Source organism: Oncorhynchus gorbuscha, unplaced genomic scaffold (genome assembly GCF_021184085.1).
Source record: "Oncorhynchus gorbuscha isolate QuinsamMale2020 ecotype Even-year unplaced genomic scaffold, OgorEven_v1.0 Un_scaffold_1216, whole genome shotgun sequence".
Taxonomy (NCBI): Eukaryota; Metazoa; Chordata; class Actinopteri; order Salmoniformes; family Salmonidae; genus Oncorhynchus; species Oncorhynchus gorbuscha.
In genome coordinates this window covers 23,203-37,500 of record NW_025746059.1, presented here as the reverse complement: position 1 = coordinate 37,500, position 14,298 = coordinate 23,203, and the positions used below count along the sequence as shown (strand labels likewise).

General features: G+C 47.6%; 1 long non-coding RNA gene across 1 annotated transcript in view; it reads right to left on the bottom strand.

The window, feature by feature from the left end:
• The window catches only part of LOC124021802, a 45,906-nt gene that overhangs the window by 12,964 nt on the left and 18,644 nt on the right, over positions 1-14,298 (bottom strand). Inside the window, exon 2 of the long non-coding RNA XR_006836313.1 lies at positions 1,524-1,604. This is a non-coding gene — a long non-coding RNA (uncharacterized LOC124021802). The remainder of the gene's footprint in view (positions 1-1,523; positions 1,605-14,298) is intronic.

Sequence of the window (14,298 nt, the reverse complement as noted above, 5' to 3'; positions counted from 1 at the left end):
AGAGGAGAGGAGGAGAGGAGGGATAAGGAGAGGGAGGGAGGAGAGGAGAGGAGGGATAAGGAGAGGGAGGGAGGGAGGGAGGACTGATAAGGAGAGGGGAAGGAGAGGAGGGATAAGGAGAGAGGAGAGGAGGGATAAGGAGAGGGGGAGGAGAGGAGAGGAGGGATAAGGAGAGGGAGGGAGGAGAGGAGAGGAGGGATAAGGAGAGGGAGGGAGGAGAGGATTGATAAGGAGAGAGAGGGAGGGAGGGAGGGAGGGAGAGAGGAAGGGAGGAGGGAGGACTGATAAGGAGAGAGAGGGAGGAGAGGATTGATAAGGAGAGGGAGGGAGGAGAGGAGGGATAAGGAGAGAGAGGGAGGAGAGGATTGATAAGGAGAGGGAGGGAGGAGAGGATTGATAAGGAGAGAGAGGGAGGGAGGGGATATTTCCCTGAACAGAACAGAAGGATGGTAGAGGAAGAGAGGAGAGGAGGGAGGGAGGGAGGGAGGGAGGGAGGGAGGGAGGGAGGGAGGGAGGGAGGGAGGGAGGGAGGAGGATATTTTAATTGAACAGAACACTCTCTGAACAGAACACTCTCTCTGCCTGCCTACCTGTCTCCCTCTACCTGCCTGTCTCTCTCCCTCTACCTGCCTGTCTATCTCTCTCTTTCTGCCTGCCTGTCTGTCTCTCTGCCTGCCTGTCTGTCTGTCTCTCTGCCTGCCTGCCTGTCTCTCTGCCTGCCTGCCTGTCTCTCTGCCAGCCTGCCTGCCTGTCTCTCTGCCAGCCTGCCTGCCTGTCTCTGCCTGCCTGCCTGCCTGTCTCTCTGCCTGCCTGTCTCTGCCTGCCTGTCTCTCTGCCAGCCTGCCTCTGCCTGCCTGCCTGTCTGTCTCTGCCTGCCTGTCTGTCTGTCTCTCTGCCTGCCTGCCTGTCTCTCTGCCTGCCTGTCTCTGCCTGCCTGCCTGTCTCTGCCTGCCTGCCTGTCTCTCTGCCTGCCTGCCTGCCTGTCTCTCTGCCTGCCTGTCTCTCTGCCTGCCTGCCTGCCTGTCTCTCTGCCTGCCTGCCTGTCTCTGCCTGCCTGTCTGTCTGTCTGCCTGTCTGTCTCTCTGCCTGCCTGCCTGCCTCTCTGCCTGCCTGTCTCTCTGCCTGCCTGTCTCTCTGCCTGCCTGTCTCTCTGCCTGCCTATCTCTGCCTGCCTGCCTGCCTGTCTCTCTGCCTGCCTGTCTCTCTGCCTGCCTGTCTCTCTGCCTGCCTGTCTCTCTGCCTGCCTGTCTCTCTGCCTGCCTGTCTCTCTGCCTGCCTGTCTCTCTGCCTGTCTCTCTGCCTGCCTGTCTCTCTGCCTGCCTGTCTCTCTGCCTGCCTGTCTCTCTGCCTGCCTGTCTCTCTCCATCATTATTTGAAGCCCAGTCAGCAATAGGAAGTATTGATGCCAGCTAATCCTTTAGTGTATCCACTTACAGACGGTGACGTCTTCCACGTTTCAATGCAGAGAGGAACATAACATGAGAGAGGAGAGGGAGAAACACAGAAAGGAGTAGCAGACCTACCCTGGAAGGTCCTCTGTAGAGACATCGTAGCTGGTCCCAGGACTGACTCTGCTGGGGGTCCAACGTGGTCTCAGCAAACACCTACAACACATCAGCATGGATCAGCCACAACACATCAGCATGGATCAGCCACAACACATCAGCATGGATCAGCCATAACACATCAGCATGGATCAGCCACAACACATCACATCAGCATGGATCAGCCACAACACATCACATCAGCATGGATCAGCCACAACACATCACATCAGCATGGATCAGCCACAACACATCAGCATGGATCAGCCACAACACATCAGCATGGATCAGCCACAACACATCAGCATGGATCAGCCACAACACATCAGCATGGATCAGCCACATCACATCACATGGATCAGCCACAACACATCAGCATGGATCAGCCACAACACATCAGCATGGATCAGCCACAACACATCAGCATGGATCAGCCATAACACATCAGCATGGATCAGCCACAACACATCACATCAGCATGGATCAGCCACAACACATCAGCATGGATCAGCCACAACACATCACATGGATCAGCCACAACACAACACATCAGCATGGATCAGCCACAACACAACACATCAGCATGGATCAGCCACAACACATCAGCATGGATCAGCCACAACACAACACATCAGCATGGATCAGCCACAACACATCAGCATGGATCAGCCACAACACATCAGCATGGATCAGCCACAACACATCAGCATGGATCAGCCACAACACATCAGCATGGATCAGCCACAACACATCAGCATGGATCAGCCACAACACATCAGCATGGATCAGCCACAACACATCACATCAGCATGGATCAGCCACAACACATCAGCATGGATCAGCCACAACACAACACATCAGCATGGATCAGCCACAACACATCACATGGATCAGCCACAACACATCACATGGATCAGCCACAACACATCAGCATGGATCAGCCACAACACATCAGCATGGATCAGCCACAGACGTTGGTTGATTGGTTATACGGTTGATTTAAGGGTTGTGAAACGTATAAGAACAGAGTTCAGCTCAGAGAATAGATGGATTATCCCCACAGAATCAAATAAAACACTCATCTATTAAACGTCTTATATGGGGTCTCTATAGGACACTATCCTCATCTCTACGACACTATCCTCATCTCTAGGACACTATCCTCATCTCTACGACACTATCCTCATCTCTACGACACTATCCTCATCTCTACGACACTATCCTCATCTCTAGGACACTATCCTCATCTCTAGGACACTATCCTCATCTCTAGGACACTATCCTCATCTCTAGGACACTATCCTCATCTCTAGGACACTATCCTCATCTCCAGGACACTATCCTCATCTCTAGGACACTATCCTCATCTCTAGGACACTATCCTCATCTCTAGGACACTATCCTCATCTCTAGGACACTATCCTCATCTCTAGGACACTATCCTCATCTCCAGGACACTATCCTCATCTCTAGGACACTATCCTCATCTCTAGGACACTATCCTCATCTATCCACATCTCTAGGACACTATCCTCATCTATCCACATCTCTAGGACACTATCCTCATCTCTAGGACACTATCCTCATCTCTAGGACACTATCCTCATCTCTAGGACACTATCCTCATCTCTAGGACACTATCCTCATCTCTACGACACTATCCTCATCTCTACGACACTATCCTCATCTCTACGACACTATCCTCATCTCTACGACACTATCCTCATCTCTAGGACACTATCATCTCTAGGACACTATCCTCATCTCTAGGACACTATCCTCATCTCTAGGACACTATCCTCAATTCTAGGACACTATCCTCAATTCTAGGACACTATCCTCAATTCTAGGACACTATCCACATCTCTCATCTCTAGGACACTATCCACATCTCTAGGACACTATCCACATCTCTAGGACACTATCCACATCTCTAGGACACTATCCTCAATTCTAGGACACTATCTCCATCTCTAGGACACTATCTCCATCTCTAGGACACTATCTCCATCTCTAGGACACTATCCTCAATTCTAGGACACTATCCACATCTCTCATCTCTAGGACACTATCCACATCTCACATCTCTAGGACACTATCCAAATCTCTAGGACACTATCCTCAATTCTAGGACACTATCCTCAATTCTAGGACACTATCTCCATCTCTAGGACACTATCCTCAATTCTAGGACACTATCCACATCTCACATCTCTAGGACACTATCGTCATCTCTAGGACACTATCGTCATCTCTAGGACACTATCCTCATCTCTAGGACACTATCCTCATCTCCAGGACACTATCCTCATCTCCAGGACACTATCCTCATCTCCAGGACACTATCCTCATCTGAGGACACTATCCTCATCTGAGGGACACTATCCCCATCTCTAGGACACTATCCCCATCTCTCATCTCTAGGACACTATCCCCATCTCTCATCTCTAGGACACTATCCCCATCTCTCATCTCTAGGACACTATCCCCATCTCTCATCTCTAGGACACTATCCCCATCTCTCATCTCTAGGACACTATCCTCATCTCTAGGACACTATCCTCATCTGAGGACACTATCCTCATCTCTAGGACACTATCCCCATCTCTAGGACACTATCCTCATCTGAGGACACTATCCTCATCTGAGGACACTATCCACATCTCTAGGACACTATCCACATCTCTAGGACACTATCCACATCTGAGGACACTATCCACATCTCTCATCTCTCGGACACTATCCTCATCTCTAGGACACTATCCACATCTCTCGGACACTATCCTCATCTCTAGGACACTATCCACATCTCACATCTCTAGGACACTATCCTCATCTCTAGGACACTATCCACATCTCTCATCTCTCGGACACTATCCTCATCTCTAGGACACTATCCACATCTCTCATCTCTCGGACACTATCCTCATCTCTAGGACACTATCCACATCTCACAACTCTAGGACACTATCCTCATCTCTAGGACACTATCCTCATCTCTAGGACACTATCCTCATCTCTAGGACACTATCCTCATCTCTAACTCTATCCTCATCTCTAGGACACTATCCTCATCTCTAGGACACTATCCTCATCTCTAGGACACTATCCTCATCTCTAGGACACTATCCTCATCTATCCACATCTCTAGGACACTATCCTCATCTCTAGGACACTATCCTCATCTCTAGGACACTATCCTCATCTCTAGGACACTATCCTCATCTCTACGACACTATCCTCATCTCTACGACACTATCCTCATCTCTAGGACACTATCATCTCTAGGACACTATCATCTCTAGGACACTATCATCTCTAGGACACTATCATCTCTAGGACACTATCCTCATCTCTAGGACACTATCCTCATCTCTAGGACACTATCCTCAATTCTAGGACACTATCCTCAATTCTAGGACACTATCCACATCTCTCATCTCTAGGACACTATCCTCAATTCTAGGACACTATCCTCAATTCTAGGACACTATCCACATCTCTCATCTCTAGGACACTATCCACATCTCTAGGACACTATCCACATCTCTAGGACACTATCCACATCTCTAGGACACTATCCACATCTCTAGGACACTATCCACATCTCTAGGACACTATCCACATCTCTAGGACACTATCCTCATCTCTAGGACACTATCCTCATCTCTAGGACACTATCCTCAATTCTAGGACACTATCCTCAATTCTAGGACACTATCCTCAATTCTAGGACACTATCTCCATCTCTAGGACACTATCTCCATCTCTAGGACACTATCCTCAATTCTAGGACACTATCCACATCTCACATCTCTAGGACACTATCCACATCTCACATCTCTAGGACACTATCCACATCTCTAAGACACTATCCTCAATTCTAGGACACTATCCTCAATTCTAGGACACTATCCACATCTCCAGGACACTATCCTCATCTCCAGGACACTATCCTCATCTCCAGGACACTATCCTCATCTCCAGGACACTATCCTCATCTCCAGGACACTATCCTCATCTCCAGGACACTATCCTCATCTGAGGGACACTATCCTCATCTCTAGGACACTATCCCCATCTCTAGGACACTATCCCCATCTCTAGGACACTATCCCCATCTCTCATCTCTAGGACACTATCCCCATCTCTCATCTCTAGGACACTATCCCCATCTCTCATCTCTAGGACACTATCCCCATCTCTCATCTCTAGGACACTATCCCCATCTCTCATCTCTAGGACACTATCCTCATCTCTAGGACACTATCCTCATCTGAGGACACTATCCTCATCTCTAGGACACTATCCCCATCTCTAGGACACTATCCCCATCTGAGGACACTATCCTCATCTGAGGACACTATCCTCATCTGAGGACACTATCCTCATCTGAGGACACTATCCTCATCTGAGGACACTATCCACATCTCTAGGACACTATCTACATCTGAGGAAACTATCCACATCTCTAGGACACTATCCACATCTCTCATCTCTCGGACACTATCCTCATCTCTAGGACACTATCCACATCTCTCGGACACTATCCACATCTCTAGGACACTATCCACATCTCTAGGACACTATCCTCATCTCTAGGACACTATCCACATCTCTCATCTCTCGGACACTATCCTCATCTCTAGGACACTATCCACATCTCACAACTCTAGGACACTATCCTCATCTCTAGGACACTATCCTCATCTCTAGGACACTATCCTCATCTCTAGGACACTATCCTCAATTCTAGGACACTATCCTCAATTCTAGGACACTATCCACATCTCTCATCTCTAGGACACTATCCTCATCTCTAGGACACTATCCTCAATTCTAGGACACTATCCACATCTCTCATCTCTAGGACACTATCCACATCTCTAGGACACTATCCACATCTCTAGGACACTATCCACATCTCTAGGACACTATCCACATCTCTAGGACACTATCCTCAATTCTAGGACACTATCCTCAATTCTAGGACACTATCTCCATCTCTAGGACACTATCCTCAATTCTAGGACACTATCCACATCTCTCATCTCTAGGACACTATCCACATCTCACATCTCTAGGACACTATCCACATCTCTAAGACACTATCCTCAATTCTAGGACACTATCCTCAATTCTAGGACACTATCCTCAATTCTAGGACACTATCTCCATCTCTAGGACACTATCCTCAATTCTAGGACACTATCCACATCTCACATCTCTAGGACACTATCGTCATCTCTAGGACACTATCCTCATCTCTAGGACACTATCCTCATCTCTAGGACACTATCCTCATCTCTAGGACACTATCCTCATCTCCAGGACACTATCCTCATCTCCAGGACACTATCCTCATCTGAGGACACTATCCTCATCTCTAGGACACTATCCTCATCTGAGGGACACTATCCCCATCTCTAGGACACTATCCCCATCTCTCATCTCTAGGACACTATCCCCATCTCTCATCTCTAGGACACTATCCCCATCTCTCATCTCTAGGACACTATCCCCATCTCTAGGACACTATCCCCATCTCTAGGACACTATCCTCATCTCTAGGACACTATCCTCATCTCTAGGACACTATCCTCATCTCTAGGACACTATCCTCATCTGAGGACACTATCCTCATCTCTAGGACACTATCCCCATCTCTAGGACACTATCCTCATCTGAGGACACTATCCTCATCTGAGGACACTATCCTCATCTCTCGGACACTATCCTCATCTGAGGACACTATCCACATCTCTAGGACACTATCCACATCTGAGGAAACTATCCACATCTCTAGGACACTATCCACATCTCTCATCTCTCGGACACTATCCTCATCTCTAGGACACTATCCACATCTCTCGGACACTATCCTCATCTCTAGGACACTATCCACATCTCACATCTCTAGGACACTATCCTCATCTCTAGGACACTATCCACATCTCTCATCTCTCGGACACTATCCTCATCTCTAGGACACTATCCACATCTCACAACTCTAGGACACTATCCTCATCTCTAGGACACTATCCACATCTCTAGGACACTATCCACATCTCTAGGACACTATCCTCATCTCTAGGACACTATCCTCATCTCTAGGACACTATCCTCATCTCTAGGACACTATCCTCATCTCTAGGACACTATCCTCATCTCTAACTCTATCCTCATCTCTAGGACACTATCCTCATCTCTAGGACACTATCCACATCTCTAGGACACTATCCTCATCTCTAGGACACTATCCTCATCTCTAGGACACTATCCACATCTCTAGGACACTATCCTCATCTCTAGGACACTATCCTCATCTCTAGGACACTATCCTCGTCTCTAGGACACTATCCTCATCTATCCACATCTCTAGGACACTATCCTCATCTCTAGGACACTATCCCCATCTCTCATCTCTAGGACACTATCCTCATCTCTAGGACACTAATCCCCATCTCTAGGACACTATCCCCATCTCTCATCTCTAGGACACTATCCACATCTCTCATCTCTAGGACACTATCCACATCTCTCATCTCTAGGACACTATCCACATCTCTAGGACACTATCCCCATCTCTCATCTCTTGGACACTATCCAAATCTCTAGGACACTATCCCCGTTCCTCATCTCTAGGACACTATCCTCATCTCTAGGACACTATCCTCATCTCTCATCTCTAGGACACTATCCCCATCTCTAGGACACTATCCCCATCTCTAGGACACTATCCCCATCTCTAGGACACTATCCACATCTCTAGGACACTATCCACTATCCACATCTCTAGGACACTATCCACATCTCTAGGACACTATCCACATCTCTAGGACACTATCCACATCTCTAGGACACTATCCACATCTCTCATCTCTAAGACACTATCCACATCTCTCATCTCTAAGACACTATCCTCATCTCTAGGACACTATCCACATCTCTCATCTCTAGGACACTATCCACATCTCTCATCTCTAAGACACTATCCACATCTCTCATCTCTAAGACACTATCCACATCTCTCATCTCTAAGACACTATCCACATCTCTAGGACACTATCCACATCTCTCATCTCTAGGACACTATCCGCATCTCTAGGACACTATCTGCATCTCTCATCTCTAGGACACTATCTGCATCTCTCATCTCTAGGACACTATCTGCATCTCTCATCTCTAGGACACTATCTGCAGCTCTCATCTCTAGGACACTATCCACATCTCTAAGACACTATCCTCATCTCTAGGACACTATCCAAATCTCTCATCTCTAGGACACTATCCTTATCTCCAGGACACTATCGGGGGTCTCTCATCTATGGGACACTATCCACATCCCTCATCTCCAGGACACTATCCCCGTTCCTCATCTCTAGGACACTATCCGCATCTCTAGGACACTAAATCAAATCAAATTTTATTTGTCACATACACATGGTTAGCAGATGTTAATGCGAGTGTAGCGAAATGCTTGTGCTTCTAGTTCCGACAATGCAGTGATTACTTGTTGGTTATCTAACTAACAATTCCAAAACTACTGTCTTATACACAGTGTAAGGGGATAAGGAATATGTACATAAGGATATATGAATGAGTGATGGTACAGAGCAGCATACAGTAGATGGTATCGAGTACAGTATATACATATGAGATGAGTGTGTAGACAAAGTAAACAAAGTGGCATAGTTAAAGTGGCTAGTGATACATGTATTACATAAGGATGCAGTCGATGATGTAGAGTACAGTATATACATATGCATATGAGATGAATAATGTAGGGTAAGTAACATTATATAAGGTAGCATTGTTTAAAGTGGCTAGTGATATATTTACATCATTTCCCATCAATTCCCATTATTAAAGTGGCTGGAGTTGGGTCAGTGTCAATGACAGTGTGTTGGCAGCAGCCACGCAATGTTAGTGGTGGCTGTTTAACAGTCTGATGGCCTTGAGATAGAAGCTGTTTTTCAGTCTCTCGGTCCCAGCTTTGATGCACCTGTACTGACCTCGCCTTCTGGATGATAGCGGGGTGAACAGGCAGTGGTTCGGGTGGTTGATGTCCTTGATGATCTTTATGGCCTTCCTGTAACATCGGGTGGTGTAGGTGTCCTGGAGGGCAGGTAGTTTGCCTCCGGTGATGCGTTGTGCAGTCCTCACTACCCTCTGGAGAGCCTTACGGTTGAGGGCGGAGCAGTTGCCGTACCAGGCGGTGATACAGCCCGCCAGGATGCTCTCGATTGTGCATCTGTAGAAGTTTGTGAGTGCTTTTGGTGACAAGCCGAATTTCTTCAGCCTCCTGAGGTTGAAGAGGCGCTGCTGCGCCTTCTTCACGACGCTGTCAGTGTGAGTGGACCAATTCAGTTTGTCTGTGATGTGTATGCCGAGGAACTTAAAACTAGCTACCCTCTCCACTACTGTTCCATCGATGTGGATAGGGGTGTTCCCTCTGCTGTTTCCTGAAGTCCACAATCATCTCCTTAGTTTTGTTGACGTTGAGTGTGAGGTTATTTTCCTGACACCACACTCCGAGGGCCCTCACCTCCTCCCTGTAGGCCATCTCGTCGTTGTTGGTAATCAAGCCTACCACTGTTGTGTCGTCCGCAAACTTGATGATTGAGTTGGAGGCGTGCGTGGCCACGCAGTCGTGGGTGAACAGGGAGTACAGGAGAGGGCTCAGAACGCACCCTTGTGGGGCCCCGTGTTGAGGATCAGCGGGGAGGAGATGTTGTTGCCTACCCTCACCACCTGGGGGCGGCCCGTCAGGAAGTCCAGTACCCAGTTGCACACAGGGCGGGTCGAGACCCAGGGTCTCGAGCTTGATGACGAGCTTGGAGGGTACTATGGTGTTGAATGCCGAGCTGTAGTCGATGAACAGCATTCTCACATAGGTATTCCTCTTGTCCAGGTGGGTTAGGGCAGTGTGCAGTGTGGTTGAGATTGCATCGTCTGTGGACCTATTTGGGCGGTAAGCAAATTGGAGTGGGTCTAGGGTGTCAGGTAGGGTGGAGGTGATATGGTCCTTGACTAGTCTCTCAAAGCACTTCATGATGACGGAAGTGAGTGCTACGGGGCGGTAGTCGTTTAGCTCAGTTACCTTAGCTTTCTTGGGAACAGGAACAATGGTGGCCCTCTTGAAGCATGTGGGAACAGCAGACTGGTATAGGGATTGATTGAATATGTCCGTAAACACACCGGCCAGCTGGTCTGCGCATGCTCGGAGGGCACGGCTGGGGATGCCGTGACTGGGCTGGATTTCATCTTGTAGTCCGTGATTGACTGTAGACCCTGCCACATGCCTCTTGTGTCTGAGCCATTGAATTGAGATTCCACTTTGTCTCTGTACTGACGCTTAGCTTGTTTAATAGCCTTACGGAGGGAATAGCTGCACTGTTTGTATTCAGTCATGTTGCCAGACACCTTGCCCTGATTAAAAGCAGTGGTTCGCGCTTTCAGTTTCACGCGAATGCTGCCATCAATCCACGGTTTCTGGTTAGGGAATGTTTTTATCGTTGCTATGGGAACGACATCTTCAACGCACGTTCTAATGAACTCGCACACCGAATCAGCGTATTCGTCAATATTTCCATCTGATGCAATACGAAACATATCCCAGTCCACGTGATGGAAGCAGTCTTGGAGTGTAGAGTCAGCTTGGTCTGACCAGCGTTGGACAGACCTCAGCGTGGGGGCCTCTTGTTTTAGCTTCTGCCTGTAGGCAGGGATCAGCAAAATGGAGTCGTGGTCAGCTTTCCCAAAAGGGGGGCGGGGCAGGGCCTTATATGCGTCGCGGAAGTTAGAGTAACAATGATCCAAGGTTTTACCACCCCTGGTTGCGCAATCGATATGCTGATAAAATTTAGGGAGTCCTGTTTTCAGATTAGCTTTGTTAAAATCCCCAGCTACAATGAATGCAGCCTCCGGATAAATGGTTTCCAGTTTGCAAAGAGTTAAATAAAGTTCGTTCAGAGCCATCGATGTGTCTGCTTGGGGGGGGATATATACGGCTGTGATTATAATCGAAGAGAATTCTCTTGGAAGATAATGCAGTCTACATTTGATTGTGAGGAATTCTAAATCAGGTGAACAGAAGGATTTGAGTTCCTGTATGTTTCCTTCATCACACCATGTCCCATAAGTCATGAGGCATACGCCCCCGCCACTCTTCTTACCAGAGAGATGTATGTTTCTGTCGGCGCGATGCGTGGAGAAACCCGTTGGCTGCACCGCCCTGGATAGCGTCTTCCCAGTAAGCCATGTTTCCGTGAAGCAGAGAACGTTGCAGTCTCTGATGTCCCTCTGGAATGCCACCCTTGCTCGGATTTCGTCAACCTTGTTGTCGAGAGACTGGACATTGGCAAGAAGAATGCTGGGAAGTGGTGCGCGATGTGCCCTTTTTCGGAGTCTGGCCAGAACACCGCCTCGTTTCCCTCTTTTTGGTCGTTTCCTTGGGTCGCTGCATGCGATCCATTCCGTTGTCCTGTTTGTAAGGCAGAACACAGGATCCGCGTCGCGGAAAACATATTCTTGGTCGTACTGATGGTGAATTGACGCTGATCTTATATTCAGTAGTTCTTCTCAACTGTATGTAATGAAACCTAAGATGACCTGGGGTACTAATGTAAGAAATAACACGTAAAAAAACAAAAAACTGCATAGTTTCCTAGGAACGCGAAGCGAGGCGGCCATCTCAGTCGGCGCCGGAAGACACTATCCGCATCTCCAGGACACTATCCACATCTCTAGGACACTATCCCCGTTCCTCATCTCTAGCACACTATCCTCATCTCTAGGACACTATCCACATCTCTCATCTCTAGGACACTATCCACATCTCTCATCTCTAGGACACTCTCCACATCTCTAGGACACTATCCACATCTCTCATCTCCAGGACACTATTCACATCTCCAGGACACTATCCACATCTATCATCTATAGGACACTATTCACATCTCTCATCTCTAGGACACTATCCACATCTCTCATCTATAGGACACTATCCACATCTCTCATCTATAGGACACTATCCACATCTCTCATCTCTAGGACACTATCCACATCTCTCATCTCTAGGACACTATCCACATCTCTCATCTCTAGGACACTATCCACATCTCTCATCTATAGGACACTATCCACATCTCTCATCGATAGGACACTATCCACATCTCCAGGACACTATCCTCATCTCTCATCTATAGGACACTATCCACATCTCTCATCTATAGGACACTATCCACATCTCCAGGACACTATCCTCATCTCTCATCTATAGGACACTATCCTCATCTCTCATCTATAGGACACTATCCTCATCTCTCATCTATAGGACACTATCCACATCTCTCATCTATAGGACACTATCCACATCTCTCATCTCCAGGACACTATCCACATCTCTCATCTCTAGGACACTATCCACATCTCCAGGACACTATCCACATCTCCAGGACACTATCCACATCTCTCATCTATAGGACACTATCCACATCTGTCATCTCCAGGACACTATCCACATCTCCAGGACACTATCCACATCTCTCATCTATAGGACACTATCCACATCTCCAGGACACTATCCACATCTCTAGGACACTATCCACATCTCTAGGACACTATCCACATCTCTAGGACACTATCCACATCTGTCATCTCCAGGACACTATCCACATCTCCAGGACACTATCCACATCTCCAGGACACTATCCACATCTCTCATCTATAGGACACTATCCACATCTCTCATCTCTAGGACACTATCCACATCTCCAGGACACTATCCACATCTCCAGGACACTATCCACATCTCTCATCTATAGGACACTATCCACATCTCCAGGACACTATCCACATCTCTTATCTATAGGACACTATCCACATCTCTCATCTCCAGGACACTATCCACATCTCCAGGACAATATCCACATCTCTCATCTCCAGGACACTATCCACATCTCTCATCTCCAGGACACTATCCACATCTCTCATCTCTAGGACACTATCCACATCTCTCATCTATAGGACACTATCCACATCTCTCATCTATAGGACACTATCCACATCTCTCATCTCCAGGACACTATCCACATCTCCAGGACACTATCCACATCTCTCATCTCCAGGACACTATCCACATCTCTCATCTCTAGGACACTATCCACATCTCCAGGACACTATCCACATCTCTCATCTCTAGGACACTATCCACATCTCTCATCTCTAGGACACTATCCACATCTCTAGGACACTATCCACATCTCTAGGACACTATCCACATCTCTCATCTCCAGGACACTATTCACATCTCCAGGACACTATCCACATCTCTCATCTATAGGACACTATTCACATCTCTCATCTCTAGGACACTATCCACATCTCTCATCTCTAGGACACTATCCACATCTCTCATCTATAGGACACTATTCACATCTCTCATCTCTAGGACACTATCCACATCTCTCATCTATAGGACACTATCCACATCTCTCATCTCCAGGACACTATCCACATCTCTCATCTCTAGGACACTATCCACATCTCTCATCTCCAGGACACTATCCACATCTCTCATCTCTAGGACACTATCCACATCTCTCATCTCTAGGACACTATCCACATCTCTCATCTCTAGGACACTATCCTCGTCTCTAGGACACTATCCTCATCTATCCACATCTCTAGGACACTATCCTCATCTCTAGGACACTATCCCCATCTCTCATCTCTAGGACACTATCCTCAT